This window comes from Macaca thibetana, chromosome 16, assembly GCF_024542745.1.
Source record: "Macaca thibetana thibetana isolate TM-01 chromosome 16, ASM2454274v1, whole genome shotgun sequence".
NCBI classification, from domain to species: domain Eukaryota; kingdom Metazoa; phylum Chordata; class Mammalia; order Primates; family Cercopithecidae; genus Macaca; species Macaca thibetana.
In genome coordinates, this window is record NC_065593.1 from 43,106,669 (window position 1) to 43,122,825 (window position 16,157).

A 16,157-nucleotide genomic window follows, 5' to 3' on the forward strand; every position below is an offset into this window, starting at 1 on the left:
GACCTCATGTCAGACCTGAAGGATAGTTGGTTCCAGTGGCAACTGAGATGCTGCATCAGTTGAACAGATGGGAAAGAATCAAAGTGTATGCTTGAGAAGAGATCCTTATAACATTCAGTGTCAGAGACAACAGTAGATGTTAATCCAGCAGAGCTAATTCTGTAGTGGGGAGTGAAATATTATTTAATCAGCAGTGCTTCATACATAATTCAATTAACTGCCTTCACTCATCAGTATTAACGAGAACAGGAGCTTGGATTAATGTGCAAGAGCCTCATAAAAAAGCTCCCAGCCTACCTAAGTGCTGCCAAAACTTAATAAAATCCTGCCAATCAAATCCTGGTATCTGGACCCAATGCATCAGTGCACCGATGTTACAAATTATCCCAAGCACTTCTTATTGTTTCCTAATTCTTTAATTATGCTGATATCTGCACTAAAATATTTAATTAGTGTATGGGGGAAAACGAGTAAGATTGCCTGCCACTTCCTTGACTATCAGTATACAAGTAAACAAAATCGAATTTTATTGCAAATAATGTTTAAAGGCAAGTTCAGCTTTTTTATTCTGTAAATCTTGATAATTGAAAAGGAAACAGCAAGTTGGGTTATAACAATCTAAAAGGCTGAGAAGATATTGAGGATGCCAGAAGATTGAGTGCTCATCTATCCATTATCTTTCAGTGCAGGCTCTGGACTTTGGGAACCTTAGTTTTGTCCTGGTTGTTTTTGTTTGTCTGGTGTCAGGTATTGGAGATGCGTATGTGATACTAACAATCAGGCGATCAGGGCCCCTTGAAAGAATAAAGAGATCTTCATTACTCTGGATTTTTGAGGATGAATGGATATTAGCCTGCATATTCTGGTCAAGTTACTATTTTGGAGAACTGGTAAATAACTATGCCTAATGTGCTTTAAGACTATGCCTGAAATCAGAGAATGGAAGGCAATCAGTCCAGTCTTTACAGCCTTTATTTACTTTGCAAGTTTTGTGTACTTCCTGTGTATCAGGAACTGGGCTAAGCTATAGGCATATAGAGAAAATATATAGTTCTAGATCTCAGAAAAGCAAAGACTTACTGGAGGAGACATACGAATGTGCAGAGAAACATAATAAGTTCAAGAGTGATGATAACAATGATGGTGATGATGAGGATGACAGAGACAACTATTGTTTTAACTCTTTGTCAGTCACAGTATAAATTTTATTTTACTTAAGCCTCATAACCCTTTAAGAGGGGTATTGTAACTCCTTTTTTTATAGTAAAGCAAAAATGAAACTTACAGACACAACAGGACAGTGGTTGCCTCCAAGGAGGGAGGAAGAGAATAGAATTGGAAGGTTCACAGCTATATCAGAAACATTTAAAGATCTTTAAAAACCAGAACCAAACTAATATAACAGATGTCAACATTCATGAAAAATTGAGTGGTAGAGTAAATCACGGATGTTTTGCTTCTCTGTATGTTTGAAATGTTTTATAATTAAAAAAAAACAAAGGAACAGTGCCCAATTTGCAGTTAAGTGAATAAGGTCTGTGATGGAGGGCCCCAGAGTAAGATGACAGGGCAGAGCTGGAGTGGGCAGAGGAGGGGGTGGTTATGGAAAGTTTTCCAAAGACTTTAGGCATGCCTAGCATCAACAAAAGGCATTTATTTATTTATTTTGAAATGGAGTTTCGCTCTTGTTGCCCAGGCTGGAATGCAATGGCGTGATCTCGGCTCACTGCAACCTCAGCCTCCCAGGTTCAAGCGATTCTCCTGCCTCAGCCTCCCAAGTAGCTGGGATTACTGGCATGTGCCACCATGCCTGGCTAATTTTGTATTTTTAGTAGAGACAGGGATTTTCCATGTTGGTCAGGCTGGTCTCAAACTTCCCACCTCAGGTGATCAGTCCACCCCAGCCTCCCAAAGTGCTGGGATTGCAGGTGTGAGCCACTACGCCTGGCTTAACAAAAGGCATTTACTAAGCACCCGTTTATTCCTGGCATTGTAGTAAATGCCCAAGAAGGGAAATCGAGCTAACCTAGACCCTGTCCTAGGATGTTGATGATGCAGTTGTAAGTAAATACAGGGGTCGTTGCTTACAAAGATTATTCAGCAACAAATACATCTGAAATACATCTAAAGGACAAATACATTTTGGAGGGAGTTGACATGGACATGTTTGCAGTTGGCCATTAGAAAAGTTTTAATAGAGGGATAATATCAAGTTGAGGCCTCAAAATTCCTGTGATTCAGTAGGAAATGTATTGAAGGAAAATGCTAATGGATTATCATTTGTCAGATGCTGGACTCTGCACTATATTTTCCATCATTTTTCTCATTACTGTCGGAAACCCTAGGTGATAAGTTAAAATGCCAAATTACAGATGGAACCTGCGATTCATAGTGGTTATCTAGTTCACGTTGACAAGGTTAAAAACATAAGGTTCAGAGAGCCTGAGTAACTTGCCAGAGGGCATACAGCTCTTAAGTGGTGAAGGTATATGCACACCATGGTCGTCTTTATACCCCTCCAAAAAGGGCAGATTCTTCTCCATGTTTCTGGCATCTGCTTTATTTGAGGCAAAGACTGGGGCCATCTATGATACAAGTGTTTTTTCTGACCTGGCAACACCTCCTAGGAAAAAACAACTAGATGTTGACAGCCAAAGTGTGCATCCACCTAAGGGCACAAAGAGCTTCCCTACCCATACCTCTCAAGAACATCCCAGCCACTTTATTGCAGTGAAGTGAGAAATGGAGTGCGGAAAGTTCCAACGGAAGAAGAATTGGACCCTTTCCAAAAAGCAGGCATGTTAACTGAGAAAATGTAAATGAAATTAGATTGATTAGAATAAAAAGCAAGAGAATCTGAAAAGAGGATCACTAATTGATGTGCAATAAAACTTATCACCTAGATATCAAGAAAGTGGTTGTTTGGATTTAGAATTATCTCAGCTTCGTACTTTCTCCCCTCCTACTTCCTTTATGGGCATTTCACTGGTTAGCACAACTTCTACTTGTAAAACTCAGATCTGTTAGGTTATCAGTTAGATTAATTTTTTTTAAATTAGGAAAACATTTTAGCAAAAATTCTGTTTGGATATTATACGATTTCATAAATATTTTCTTAATATTAATGTGAAATGATAGACACAGAGCTAGCACCTGGCAGGTGTTTTGACCATGACTGTCACACAATAATATGTCTACTAGCACCTATAAAACAGAGATCTTGAGTACTGGAAATTCTGGGGCAATTGGACCTGGAAGGGCAGTCATAGCAGGAAAACACAAATGAAGCTGTCCCTCCCTCCCTTCTTTACAAACACATTTACTGTATTAAATAGTTGTTGTAGAGAAAAGATGTATAAGATATATATCTTTGAACAGCTAGATGTATCTTAAGTAGAAGAGACAGATATATAAACAAACAATGGTTGGTTAAGACACTGGATTCTGGAAGCAGGCTACTTGGTTTCAAATCCCAACTCCACTAATTACTAGCTGGGTGATATTGAGCAAGTTACATAATCAATTAGTGCCTGTTTTCTCTTCTGTAAAACGTGGATGATACATCTTGTAAAGCATTAGCACGTAGTAACCAGCACGTAATAATTGCTTTTTGGAGGAATGATGGATATGAGGAGAGAATTGCAGCAGAAAACAGGTTAAGGAACTGGTAAAGAGCTTCTAGAAAGTGATTGAGCTGGATATAGGTAGTCTTGCTACTCAAAGTGTGGTCTGTGAACCCAGCAGCAACAGTATCATTTGAGTGCTTGTTAGAAACAGATTCTGTTCCTGTGTTAGTTTGCTAGGGATAATGGCCTCCAGCTCCATCCATGTCCCTGCAAAGGACATGATCTCATTCTTTTTTACAGCTGCATAGTATTCCATCGTGTATATGTACCACATTTTTCTTTATCCAGTCTTTCACTGATGGACATTTAGGTTGATTTCATGTCTTTGCTATCGTGAATAGTGCTGCAGTGAACATACTCATGCATGTGTCTTTATGATAGAATGATCTCTATTCCTTTGAGGCCATTATCTTTGGCAAACTAACACAAGAACAGAAAACCGAATACCGCATATTCTCTTATAAGTGGAAGCTAAATGGTGAGAACACATGGACACTTAGAGAGGAACAACACATACCGGGGCCTTTCAGGGGGTGGACCATGGGAGAAGGGAGAGGACCAGGAAAAATAACTAATGGATACTAGGCTTAATACGTGGGTGATGAAATAATCTGTACAACAAACCCCCATGACGCAAGTTTACCTATGTAACAAACCTGTACTTGTACCCCTGAACTAGTTATACCTGATGTAAATGACGAGTTGATGGGTGCAGCACAGCAACATGGCACAAGTATACATATGTAACAAACCTGCACGTTATGCACATGTACCCTACAACTTAAAGTATAATAATAATAAATAAATTTAATAAATAAATAAATAAATAAACAAAAAAAAAAAAACAAAAAAAACAGAGATTCTGATATAGTAGCTCCAGGATAAGGACTAAGATTCTGCATTTATTATATTTTCTGGGTGAAGCCAATGCAGCTGATCTGCGAACCATATTTTGAAGAGCAAGGATCTAGAACACACTGTCCAATATGATAGGTACTAGCCACTTGTAATTGTCAAGCACTTGAAACAACTATGAATTGAGATGTGCTATAAGTGTGAAGTACACACAGGATTTCAAAGAAAGATATCCAAAAAAAGGTGAAATAGCTCATTAGTATTTTTATATTGGTTATATTGTTGAAACTATAATACATTGGATATAGTAAGTTAATAAAATATTAAATTAATTTCACATTTTTTCATTGTACATACTAGAAAATTTAAAGTTATATATGCATCTCCTATTGTATCTCTATTGAACAGTGCTGCCCTAGGACATTTTTACCAACAGATTTCCCTATAATATTGCATCTCTAAGTATTGTACTTAGAAGCTGACACTAGTAGAAAGGTAAAAATAAAGAATGTTTATTCTTGGGTAAGAGTAAAGAACCCGATACTTTAAAAATGATTTTTATTTTATTTCTTATTACGACAATGTTGCATATTTACTGTATGATAGTTTTTAAAGGTAGAAACAGAATGGAAAATAATTAAATTATCCACAAAAACCACCACACTGAAACAACTACTGTTTAAATTCTGTTTTATAGGTACTCAACATCTAATAATATACTTTTAAATGTACTTTTTAACCTCCTTTTATGAGAATCTTTCTTCATAGGCATTCTGGAAACCATCCTCTCTTGGTTTTTCTCCTGTCTTACTGACTGCTATGTTTCATTTTCTTACCTTATTTCTCTTCATCTTCCCCACCAACTATACTTGCATATTTAATAAGTTTCTCAAGGTTTGTGTCTAAAACCCAGCTCGATTTCTGTCTCTTAACCAGACTTTTTCTTTTTCTTTTTTAACTTAGTGGTTGCACTGGGGTTTACAAAATACATTTACAACGAATCCAAGTTCACTTTCAAATACAACCATACAACTTCACAGGTAGTGCAAGTTTCTTAAAGTATTCCCAATTCTTCCCTCATTTCCCTTATGACATTACTATTATTCATTTCACCCATCCATAAATTATAGTCACAAGATACATTATTATTTTGAACAAACTTATCTATTAGAGTACTGAAGAATAAGAAGCAGAAAAGATTTTACTTTACTTTCGTTTATTCTTTCTATAACATTCTTCTTTTCTTATATAGAACTTAGTTTCTGACCTATATTATTTACCTTCTTCTGATGAATTATTTTAACATTTCTTACATGGCAGGTCTGCTGATGACAAATTCCCTCAAATTTTGTTTTTCTTTTGAATTTCAATTTTCATGTATTTGTACTGTACCCCTCTCTTAATTGCCTTTGGTGAATAGTTGATCTATTTTGAGTTGTTATTTATTGTTGTTACTTTTTTCCATAGAACAAAATATCAGATTTAGTAGTCAGATCTGCAGTTTTTCTGTCTTTCATTTATTTTCTGCTTTTATCTGGCACACAGAATATTCTGAATAAATATTTGTTGAATAGATTATTAAGTGAATATTTCCTCATCCTTTTCTTATCTTTTCTACATTTTTTTTATTTCCATAAGTTATTGGGGAACAGCTGGTGTTTGCTGATATCAGTAAGTTCTTTAGTGGTGATTTGTGAGATTTTGGTGCACCCATCACCCGAGCAGTATACAGTGCACCCTATTTGTAGTCTTTTATCCCTTGTCCCTCTCCTACCCTTTCCCCCAAGTCCTCGAAGTCCACTGTGTCATTCTTATGCCTTTGCATCCTCATAGCTTAGCTCCCACTGATGAGTGAGAATATATGATGTCTGATTTTCCATTCCTGAGTTACTTCACTTAGAATAATAGTCTCCAGTCTCATCCAGGTTGCTATGAATACCATTAATTCATTCCTTTTCATGGCTAAGTAGTATTCCATCATATACATATGTGTATCACAGTTTCTTTGTCTACTTGTTGATTGATGGGCATTTGGGTTGGTTCCACATTTCTCCAATTGCTAATTGTGCTGCTATAAACATGCATGTGCAAGTATCTTTTTCGTATAATGACTTCTTTTCCTCTGGGTAGATATCCCATAGTGAAATTGCTGGAGCAAATGGTAGTTGTATTTTTAGTTCTTTAAGGAATCTCCACAGTTTTCCATAGTGGTTGTAGTAGTTGACATTCCCACCAGCAGTATAGAAGTGTTCCCTGTTTAGCATATCCATGCTGACATCTTCTGTTTTTTGATTTTTTGATTACAGCCATTCTTGCAGGAGTAAGGTGGTATTGCATTGTGGTTCTGATTTGCATTTCCCTGATCATTAGTCATGTTAAGCATTTTTTCGTATGTTCATTGGTCATTTGTCTATCTTCTTTTGAGAATTGTCTGTTCATGTCCTTAGCGTACTTTGTGATGGGATTGTTTGTTTATTTCTTGCTAATTTGTTGAAGTTCGTTGTAGATTCTGGAGATTGTTCCTTTGTCAAATGTATAGATTGTGAAAAATTTCTCCCACTCTGTAGGTTGTCTGTTTGCTCTGCTAACTGTTCCCTTTGCCATTCAAAAGCTCTTTAGTTTACTTAAGTCTCAGCTATTTATCATTGTTTTTTTCTTTTCTTGCATTTGCTTTTGGGTTCTTGGACATGAAAGACCTAAGCCAACATCTACAAGGGGTTTTCTGATGTTATCTTCTAGAATTTTCACAGTTTCAGATCTCAGATTTAAGTCCTTCATCCATCCTGAGTTGATTTTTGTATAAGGTGAGAGATGAGGATCCAGTTTCATTCTCTTACATGGGGCTTGCCAAATATCTCAGCACCATTTGTTGAATAGGGTGTCCTTTCTCCACTTTATTTTTGTTTGCTTTGCCAAAGATCAGTTGGCTTTAAGTATTTGGGTTTATTTCTGCATTCTCTATTCTGTTCCATTGGTCTATGTGCTTATTTTTATATCAGTACCACATTGTTCTGGTGACTATGGCCTTATAGTATAGTTTGAAATCAGGTAATGTGATGCCTGCCTCCATATTTGTTCTTTTTGCCTAGTCTTGCTTTGGCTATGTGGGCTCTTTTTTGCTTTCGTATGAGTTTGGGAATTGTTTTTTCTAGTTCTGTAAAGAATGATGGTGGTACTTTGATGTTAATTGCATCGAATTTGTGGATTGCTTTTGGCAGTATGGTCATTTTCACAATATTCTACCCATCCATGAGCATGGGATATATTTTCATTTGTTTGAATCGTCTGTGATTTCTTTCAGCAGTGTTTTGTAGTTTTCCTTGTAGAGGTCATTCACCTCCTTGGTTAGGTATATTCCTAAGTATTTTTGGTTTTTTATAGCTATTGTAAAAGGGGTTGAGTTCTTGATTTGATTCTCAGCTTGATTGCTATTGGTGTATAGGACAGCTACTGATTTGTGTACATTAATTTTGTATCTGGAAATGTGCTGAATTCGTCAGGTCTAGGAGCTTTTTGGAGGAGTCTTTAGGGTTTTCTAGGTATACAATCATATCATCAGTAAACAGTGACAGTTTGACTTCCTCTTTACCAATTTGGATACCCTTTATTTTTTTCTCTTGTCTGATTGCTGTGGCTAGGACTTTCAGTGCTATGTTGAAGAGGAGTGGTGAGAGTGGGCATCCTTGTCCTGTTCCAGTTCTCCGAGGGAATCCTTTCAACTTTTCGCCATTCAGTATTATGTTGGCTGTGAGTTTGTCATAGATTACTTTTATTACATTAAGGTATGTCCTCTGTATGCCGATTTTGCTGAGAGTTTTAATCATAATGTAATACTGGATTTTGTCAAATGCTTTCTCTGCATCTATTAAGATAATCATGTGATCTTTGTTTTTAATTAGATACATGTGGTGTATCACATTTATTGGCTTGCATTTGTTAAACCATCCCTGCATCCCTGGTATGAAACCCACTTGATCATGGTGGATTATCTTTTTGATATGTTGTTGGATTCAGTTATCTAGTATTTTGTTAAGGGTTTTCGCATATATGTTCATCAAGGATATCAGTCCATAGTTTTCTTTTTGGGTTATGTCCTTTCCTGGTTTGGGTATTAGGGTGATGCTGGCTTCATAGCAAGAATTAGGGGGAGTTCCTTCTTTCTCTATCTTATACAATAACATCCAAAGGATTGGTACCAATTCTCCTTTGAATGTCTTAGAATTCTTAGAATTCTGCTGTGTATCTGTGTAGTCCTGGACTTTTTGTTGGTAATTTTTATATTACCACTTCAATCTCACTGCTTGTTATTGGTCTGTTCAGGGTATCTAATTCTTCCTGATTTAAGCAGGAAGTTATATTTTTCCAGGAACTTATTCATCTCATCTAGGTTTTCTAGTTTATGTGCATAAAGGTGTTTGTAGTAGCCTTGAATTATCTTTTGTATTTTAGTCATGTCAGTTGTAATATCTACTGTTTTGTTTCTTAGTGAGGTTATTTGGATTTTCTCTCTCCTTTTCTTGGCTAATCTTGCTAATGGTCTGTCAATTTTATTTATTTTTTCAAAGAACCAGCTTTTTGTTTCATTTATCTTTTGAATTTTTTTCTGTCTGTTTCTATGTTATTTAGTTCTGCTGTGATCTTGGTTATTTCCTTTTTTCTGCTGGGTTTGGGTTTGATTTGTTCTTGTTTCTCTAGTTTTTTGAGATGTGACCTTAGAATGTCAGTTTGAGCTCTCACAGTCTTTTCAATGTAGGCGTTTAGGGCTATGGACTTTCCTCTTAGCACCGCCTTTGCTGTATCACAGAAGTTTCGGTAGGTTGTGTCATTATTGTTGTTCAGTTCAAAGAATGTTTTAATTTCCATCTTGCTTTAGTTTTTGACCCAAAAGGAGCGGGTTACTTAATTTCTGTGTATTTGCATGGTTTCTTCTTATTTACATTTGTTTTGTATCTCTTTTTCTATCATACTATTCTGTGAGATTGTATAGAGAATTATAGATGGGTAGATGTATATTTCTTGGTGAAAGGGTAGAGCACTTTCATTACTTTAGTAGTCTAATAGAATCAGAATTCATTAAAAGTTGAAAAATACCAGATTAAGAATAATTTGGGGAGAATAATCAAAATACAATAGCCATGATAGTTATACTATTCAAAGTCAACTCTTGCATAGAGACTTCATGTTGGAAATATTTGCCAAAAAGAACAGAAATCAAGGTGCTCTTACCAAAATAGTTGAAAAGGTCTTCCACCTTTTAATTTGGCAAACTTCACCTGCCACCCAAGGAGTAACACTACTGTCCTTGATTTGTTGGCATAGGATTTTAAAAATTTTATCTCCAATCATGAAAGTGTGAGGGACTAACAAAGTCATTGACTTTCATTATTGTTGTCCAGGAACTAGACCACCTTGTTGCTGGTTGTTTGCTGAAGCTTTCTTTAATTACAGTGTTCTTTTTATGCTTGATATACAGCCAGAGACAGTGTCTTATTTTGTTTTGCTTTCATATCTGACTTTAAATCAATAAGAAGTATACAAATGAAAGGTGAAATGCATATGCAGTCATCTGGAAAAAAAAAAACACTTTTTTTTTTTGTAAACTGGGGTTCACAAAACTAAGGCCTGCCATACATTCTCAGTTATTTAAGTAGAGTATATTATTGCATTCAAGAGACAGAGAAGAGGTACTCTAGCTACAGATAATTTATTGAGATTTCCATGGTACTTTTGATATTGCATATCATACTGGAATAAATCAGCCAGACAAATCAGAAAGCCTTATGTGAGAGAGATTGTGTACAATAATCCCCAATTTGTTTTTAGGAAAGAAAGAAAAGTTATTCATGATGACAGAAAGCACTCTCTGTTATGAATGCCCTAGATAGGAATATAGCTTGAAAAGTGTTCAGGTTTGCTGATGCGCACAAAGCTGACAGGGAACATTAAATGGTGAGTAATCTGGACAGAGTTAGTTTCATGATGGATAAATGGCACACTCTATTAAGGGTGACCAAATATAAAACACAAAAGAGTTCGAAATGAAGGAAATAGAAAAAAATACATCATTTCCTATAACAAAATTGAAAGCAGACTCAAAGATGTGAAAATAGATTAGGCTTGAGATAAAAAGCAATATTAGTGTAGAGGAAAACTCAAGAAAAATAATCTAAAATGTAACTGAATATCTTAAGCTGAAATCATCTTTATAAAGTTGGCACCTAATCTAATTTTAGGAGTGATGGTATTTCAAAATTTCTCTTCCTATAGGTCATTGGTCCCTCATCAAACAGTTATTTGACACTTACTATGAACCAGACCCCAGGGGCAAAGATTAATATTACAAAGTACCTGCCCTCAATGAGCTCCTAGTCTTGTAGAAAAGAGACATGAGCAAATATATTTAAAATATCTAAAGTTGATGGTGTAATTTATTGGGAAAAGGTTGCGGTATTTGTCAGTCTTGAGTGAAGAGTAGGGCAGAGTAGGGCTTTAACCATCAGGGAAAAGGAGGGAGAACATTTCAAATAGAGAAAGAGACATAAAGGAGTCTGGACCACCAGATGTAGTTTGGAATGGCCTTTGCTGTTGCAAATTACTTCAACCAAAGTTTGAACATGTGAAACTGGGATGTTCTTGACTTAATGCTATGTTTTTGAAGGCTGGAATGAGTCAGGGCATTGCATTTCCGTCCCTGGACACTTTAACTTGTGAACACGAAAGGCTCCATCGTGTATGACAGAATATAGCTGCATGTCTGGATAGACCCTGATTGCACAATTTAAGTCAACCAAAAAGCTGAACACAATGTGGTTGTTGACAGTAGTGATGAGAATCTTCCTAACTTCACTGCCTTTATTGCCACCACAGCTAAATCCCCAGGGGGAAGTTTGCACACAGCAGACACGCTGGCAAATGTTAAATACCAGGAAAAACACTCTTTGAAAGCACAGTGCCTGTATTATTTATGTATAATTTCTCCTTGATGTTTACCTAGTCCCTATAGTTCTACATGTTTGAAGAGGGAGGAAAGGTTCCAAATAATTTGTATAGTCTGACAGTATATTATAAGTTAAAATTTCATGATTAAGAATGTAGTTCCACATCTGGTATTTGTTCAATCTATAAGCCTGAATGGCAATTTTCCAAGTGTGCCTTAAGTTCTTGATACCCTCATGTATTATGTTGGGCTTACCTGTAGAAAATGTTAGGGGAAAAAAGATAATAAATAAATTCAGCTGGTTCTTATCATTTAAGTGAGTTATTTTGTCTTATGCAGTATCTTCCCAGTGTTCAGACCAATTTCAGTACTGTCAAAATCTGCTATTTTGATTATCATTTGTTGTACATCCCAGTAACGGGGGAGAAAAGAAATTAAATGGCTGTCCTAGAGCGGGCAGAAGCAAGTATCAAGTTTTATTACTAATCACATGGGTAGTCTTGTAGAAATGAAAATATAATGTATTTACAGTGAAATGCATATGCTGTAACTGTAAAATTCAGTGAATTTTGACAAGTGTAAACATTTGTTTAATACACCTCCACCAAGATATAACACTTTCATGACCCCAAGGAATTTCCTCGGGTCCTTTCTCAATCAACCACCCTCTCAAGTGAGAATCAATGCTCTGATTCCTTTCACCATAGGTCAGTTTTGCCTATCCGAGAACTTAGTATAATATAGTCCTTTAATATGTATTATTTTTCTGTTTGACATTTCTGCTTAACATAATGTTTTTGAGATTCACCCATGTTGCATGTGTCAATCGATCTTTGCTTTTTACTTCCAGACAGCATTTCACTGTATAACTCTATTACAGTTTATCTATTTTCCTTTTGATTTTTGAGGACCATTTGGGGTGTTTCAGTTTGGGGTTATGATCAATAAAGATGCTACGAATATTTGTGTGCAAGTCTTTATGTCAACATAGATTTTAATATTTATTGGGTAAATATTTAATAGTGAAAAGGCTGAATCCTATGGTAAGTATATTTGTAACCTTTTAAAAAACTATTAGAACTTCCAAAATGGCTGTACCATTTTATTCTTGCAACAGCAGTGCATGAGTATTGGAGTTGTTTCACCTTCTCATGAGCATTTGGTGTCACCAGTGTTTTCATTTTGTCTGTTCCATTGGGTGTGTAGTGATAATCAATTGTGTTTTTAATGTGCATTTTCCCTGATGGCTAATGATGTTGAATAATTTTTCATGTGCATGTTGTCCAGTTGTAAATAACAGTTTGTGAAGTAACTGGTCAATGGAACAGAAAAGAAAGTCCAGAAATGAGGCTGCACACCTACAACCATCTGATCTTCAACAAAGCTGACAAAAACAAGCAATGGGGAAAGGACTCCCTATTCAATAAACAGTGCTGGGAAAACTGGCTAGCCGTGTGCAGAAGATTGAAGTTGGGCCCCCTCCTTATACCATATACAAAAATCAACTCAAGGTAGATTAAAGACTTAAATTTAAAATCTAAAACTATGAAAACCCTGGAAGACAACCTAGGCAATACCATCCTAGACATAGGAAAAGGCAAAGATTTTGTGACAAAGACACCGAAATCAATTGCAACAAAAGCAAAATTGACAAATGGGATCTAATTAAACTTAAGAGCTTCTGCACAGCAAAAGAAACTCTCAGTAAATGGACAACCTACAGAATGGAGGAAAATATTTGCAAACTATGCATCTGGCAAAGGTTTAATACCCAATATATATAAGGAACTTAAATGTATAAAAGAAAAGCAACCCCATTAAAAAGTGGGCAAAAGACATGAAGGGACACTTTTCAAAAGAAGACACACATACAATCAACAATTATATGAATAAAAGATCAACATTACTGATCACTAGAGAAATGCAAATGAAAACCACAGTGAAATACCATCTCACACCAGTCAGAATGGCTATTATTAAAAAGTCAAAAAATAACAGATGCTGGCCAGGGTAGAGAAAAGGAAACACTTACACACTGTTGGTGGGGATGTAAATTAATTCAACCATTGTGGAAAGCAGTATGATGATTCCTCAAAGAGCTAAAAGCAGAATTAGAATTCAACTCAGCAGTCCCATTACTGGGTATATACCCAGAAAAATATAGATCATTCTAACATAAAGACATGTGCATGTGAACTTTCATTGCAGCACTATTCACAATAGCAAAGAAGCAAAGACTTGGAATCAATTTAAATGCCCATCAATGACAGATTGGATAAAGAAAATGTGGCACACATATACCATGGGATACTATGCAGCCATAAAAAACAGGACCATGTCTTTTGCAGGATCACAGATGGAGCTGGGTACTTATCTCTGGGTACTAATCCCTAACAAACAATAGCAGTAACAGAAAATGTAGCTCCTGCATTTCATGGAATCCATGAAAACAAATAAGGCCTGCCGTCCATTCTCAGTTATTTAAGTAGAATATATTATTGCATTCAGGAGACAGAGAAGGGGTATTTTACATATAGATGATTTATTGAGATGTCCATGAGATTTCTGTTTTCATTCCTATGAAATGCAGGAATAGAAAACCAAATACCACATGTTCTAACTTATAAATGGGAGCTAAATGATGAGAAGTCATGAACACAAAACAACAGGCACTGGGGTCTACTTGATGCAGGGAGAGAACGGAGAGGAGCAGAAAAGGTAACTATTGGGTACTGGGTTTAATACCTGGGTGATGAAATAATCTGTACAACAAACCCCAATGACACAAATTTACCTATGTAATAAACATTCACATGTACCCCCAAATCTAAAACAAAAGTTTAAAAAAAAATAAGATGTTTATTTTGTATTACTAAGATATTTGTTCTGGGTACAGGTTATTTGTCAGATATATGTTTTGCAAATATTTTTTTCAATCTGTTATAGGCCTATTTCTCAATAAGGCTGTGTCATAAGTGGGGGAGCAAATACCCCTTGTGGGGTCTTTAAGGTTCATTCCAGTATGGTCATGGAAATTATACCTGGAGAGGCATAAGAAATTAAAAGATTTATTATACCCATAGGTCCTAGAGAAGGAGACACCACATGCTCAGAGAGCCATGCAAAGTCACCCAAAAGCTAAACGCTTATGGCAGGCAGGGACGAAACAGAATAAGGACCTCTAGGCAAGTGGCTTTACTGAGGGTCATGGGTGAAGTAGCTGTGGCATGCAGGAAGCCTTCTTGTGGGTAATCTGAATGTAACTGAGTTACTATGGAGGGGAAAGAAGGAGTAAAATGATGAAGTCATCATGAGACTTACTGCTTGAAAATACACATGTTAGGGATGAGTACCCAGAGACGGGCCATGACTAGGTAAAATTTCAAAACAAGTGGGGTGGGTGCTGGCATTCAGGCAGCCATGGAGACAACAAATAGCTTTACATTGCAAAGGCCTTTTAATGAGGAGAAGATTTTTCATTTTGATGAAATATAATTTATTCATTTTTCAAATAATGGTTAATGCCTATTGTGTTCTGCCTCAGATATTATTGCCTACTTTAAGACCAAAAGGCTCTTTTTGTACATTTTTGTGTAATTTTTATAGTTTTAGTTATCCTGGTTCATTGAAAACGATATGATATGAAGTAGAGGTTAAAGTTTGCTTATTTTTTCCTATATGAATATCTAGTTGCAGCAGCACCATTTGTTGAAAAGAGTTTATTTGCTCCATCGTATTGCTTTGGTACTTTTGCGAGCACACGCGCGCACACACACACACAGACACACACACAGAGACACAAATCAATTGAGTATGTAAGCATGGATCTATTTCTGGGCTCTTAATTATGTTCCATTGATCTATTTGCTTATATTAGTGTCAATACCTCACTATTTTGATTATTGAAGCTTTACAGTAAGTTTTTAAGTTATCCAACTTTCTTCTTTAGATTGTTCTGGCTATTTTAGATTATTTGAATTATTATATAAACTTTAGAGTCCATTTGTTTCTGTTAAAAATACAAGGCTGCTGAGACTTTTATAAGAATTGCATTGAATTTTTAGATCTATTTAAAGATAAAAGACTTTTTATTAATACTGAGCCTTCCAAACCCTAAGCATGGTATATCATTCCATTTATTTAGACTTTCTTCAATTTCTGTCAGCAATATTTTAATTGTATCAGCATTCTTACACAGCACCCATTAAATTTAACCCTAAATGTTTTATGATTTGAATGATATTTTGAATGATTTTTTGTTTTTATTTTTCAAATGTTTATTGCTGGTATATAGAATACCAATGTTTTTCTAGATTGGATTGTATTCTGCAATATTAGTGAATTCACTTTAGTTTCACAGGAATTTTTCTTCTGTAGATTTCTTAGAACTGTACATGTTCACAATCACGGTGTCTACAAACAATGATGGCTTTACCTCTTTACAATCTCTATGCCATTTATTTTTATTACTTTATTGATCTGTCTGGGGCCTCTAGTAAAATTTTAAATGAAATGCTGTTAATATACATCTGTGTCTTTTTCTAGATCTTAGAAGTGTTGAATATTTTATAATGTATGACATTAGCTATAAGTTTTTAGCAGATACATTTTATTAGTTTGAAGACTTCCCCCCATTTCTAGTTTGCTAAGAATTTTTCCATGATTGGCTGTTTAATTTTTTAAAAATAGATTTTTTGAGCCAATCTAAATGATTATATGCTTTTTCTCTTTAATATTTT

At 35.6% G+C, this 16,157-nt stretch overlaps 1 protein-coding gene across 1 annotated transcript in view; it reads left to right on the top strand.

Annotated features, from left to right (window-relative positions):
- The window catches only part of CA10 (carbonic anhydrase 10), a 540,135-nt gene that overhangs the window by 167,055 nt on the left and 356,923 nt on the right, over positions 1 to 16,157 (top strand). The gene's annotated exons all lie outside the window — the stretch shown is intronic.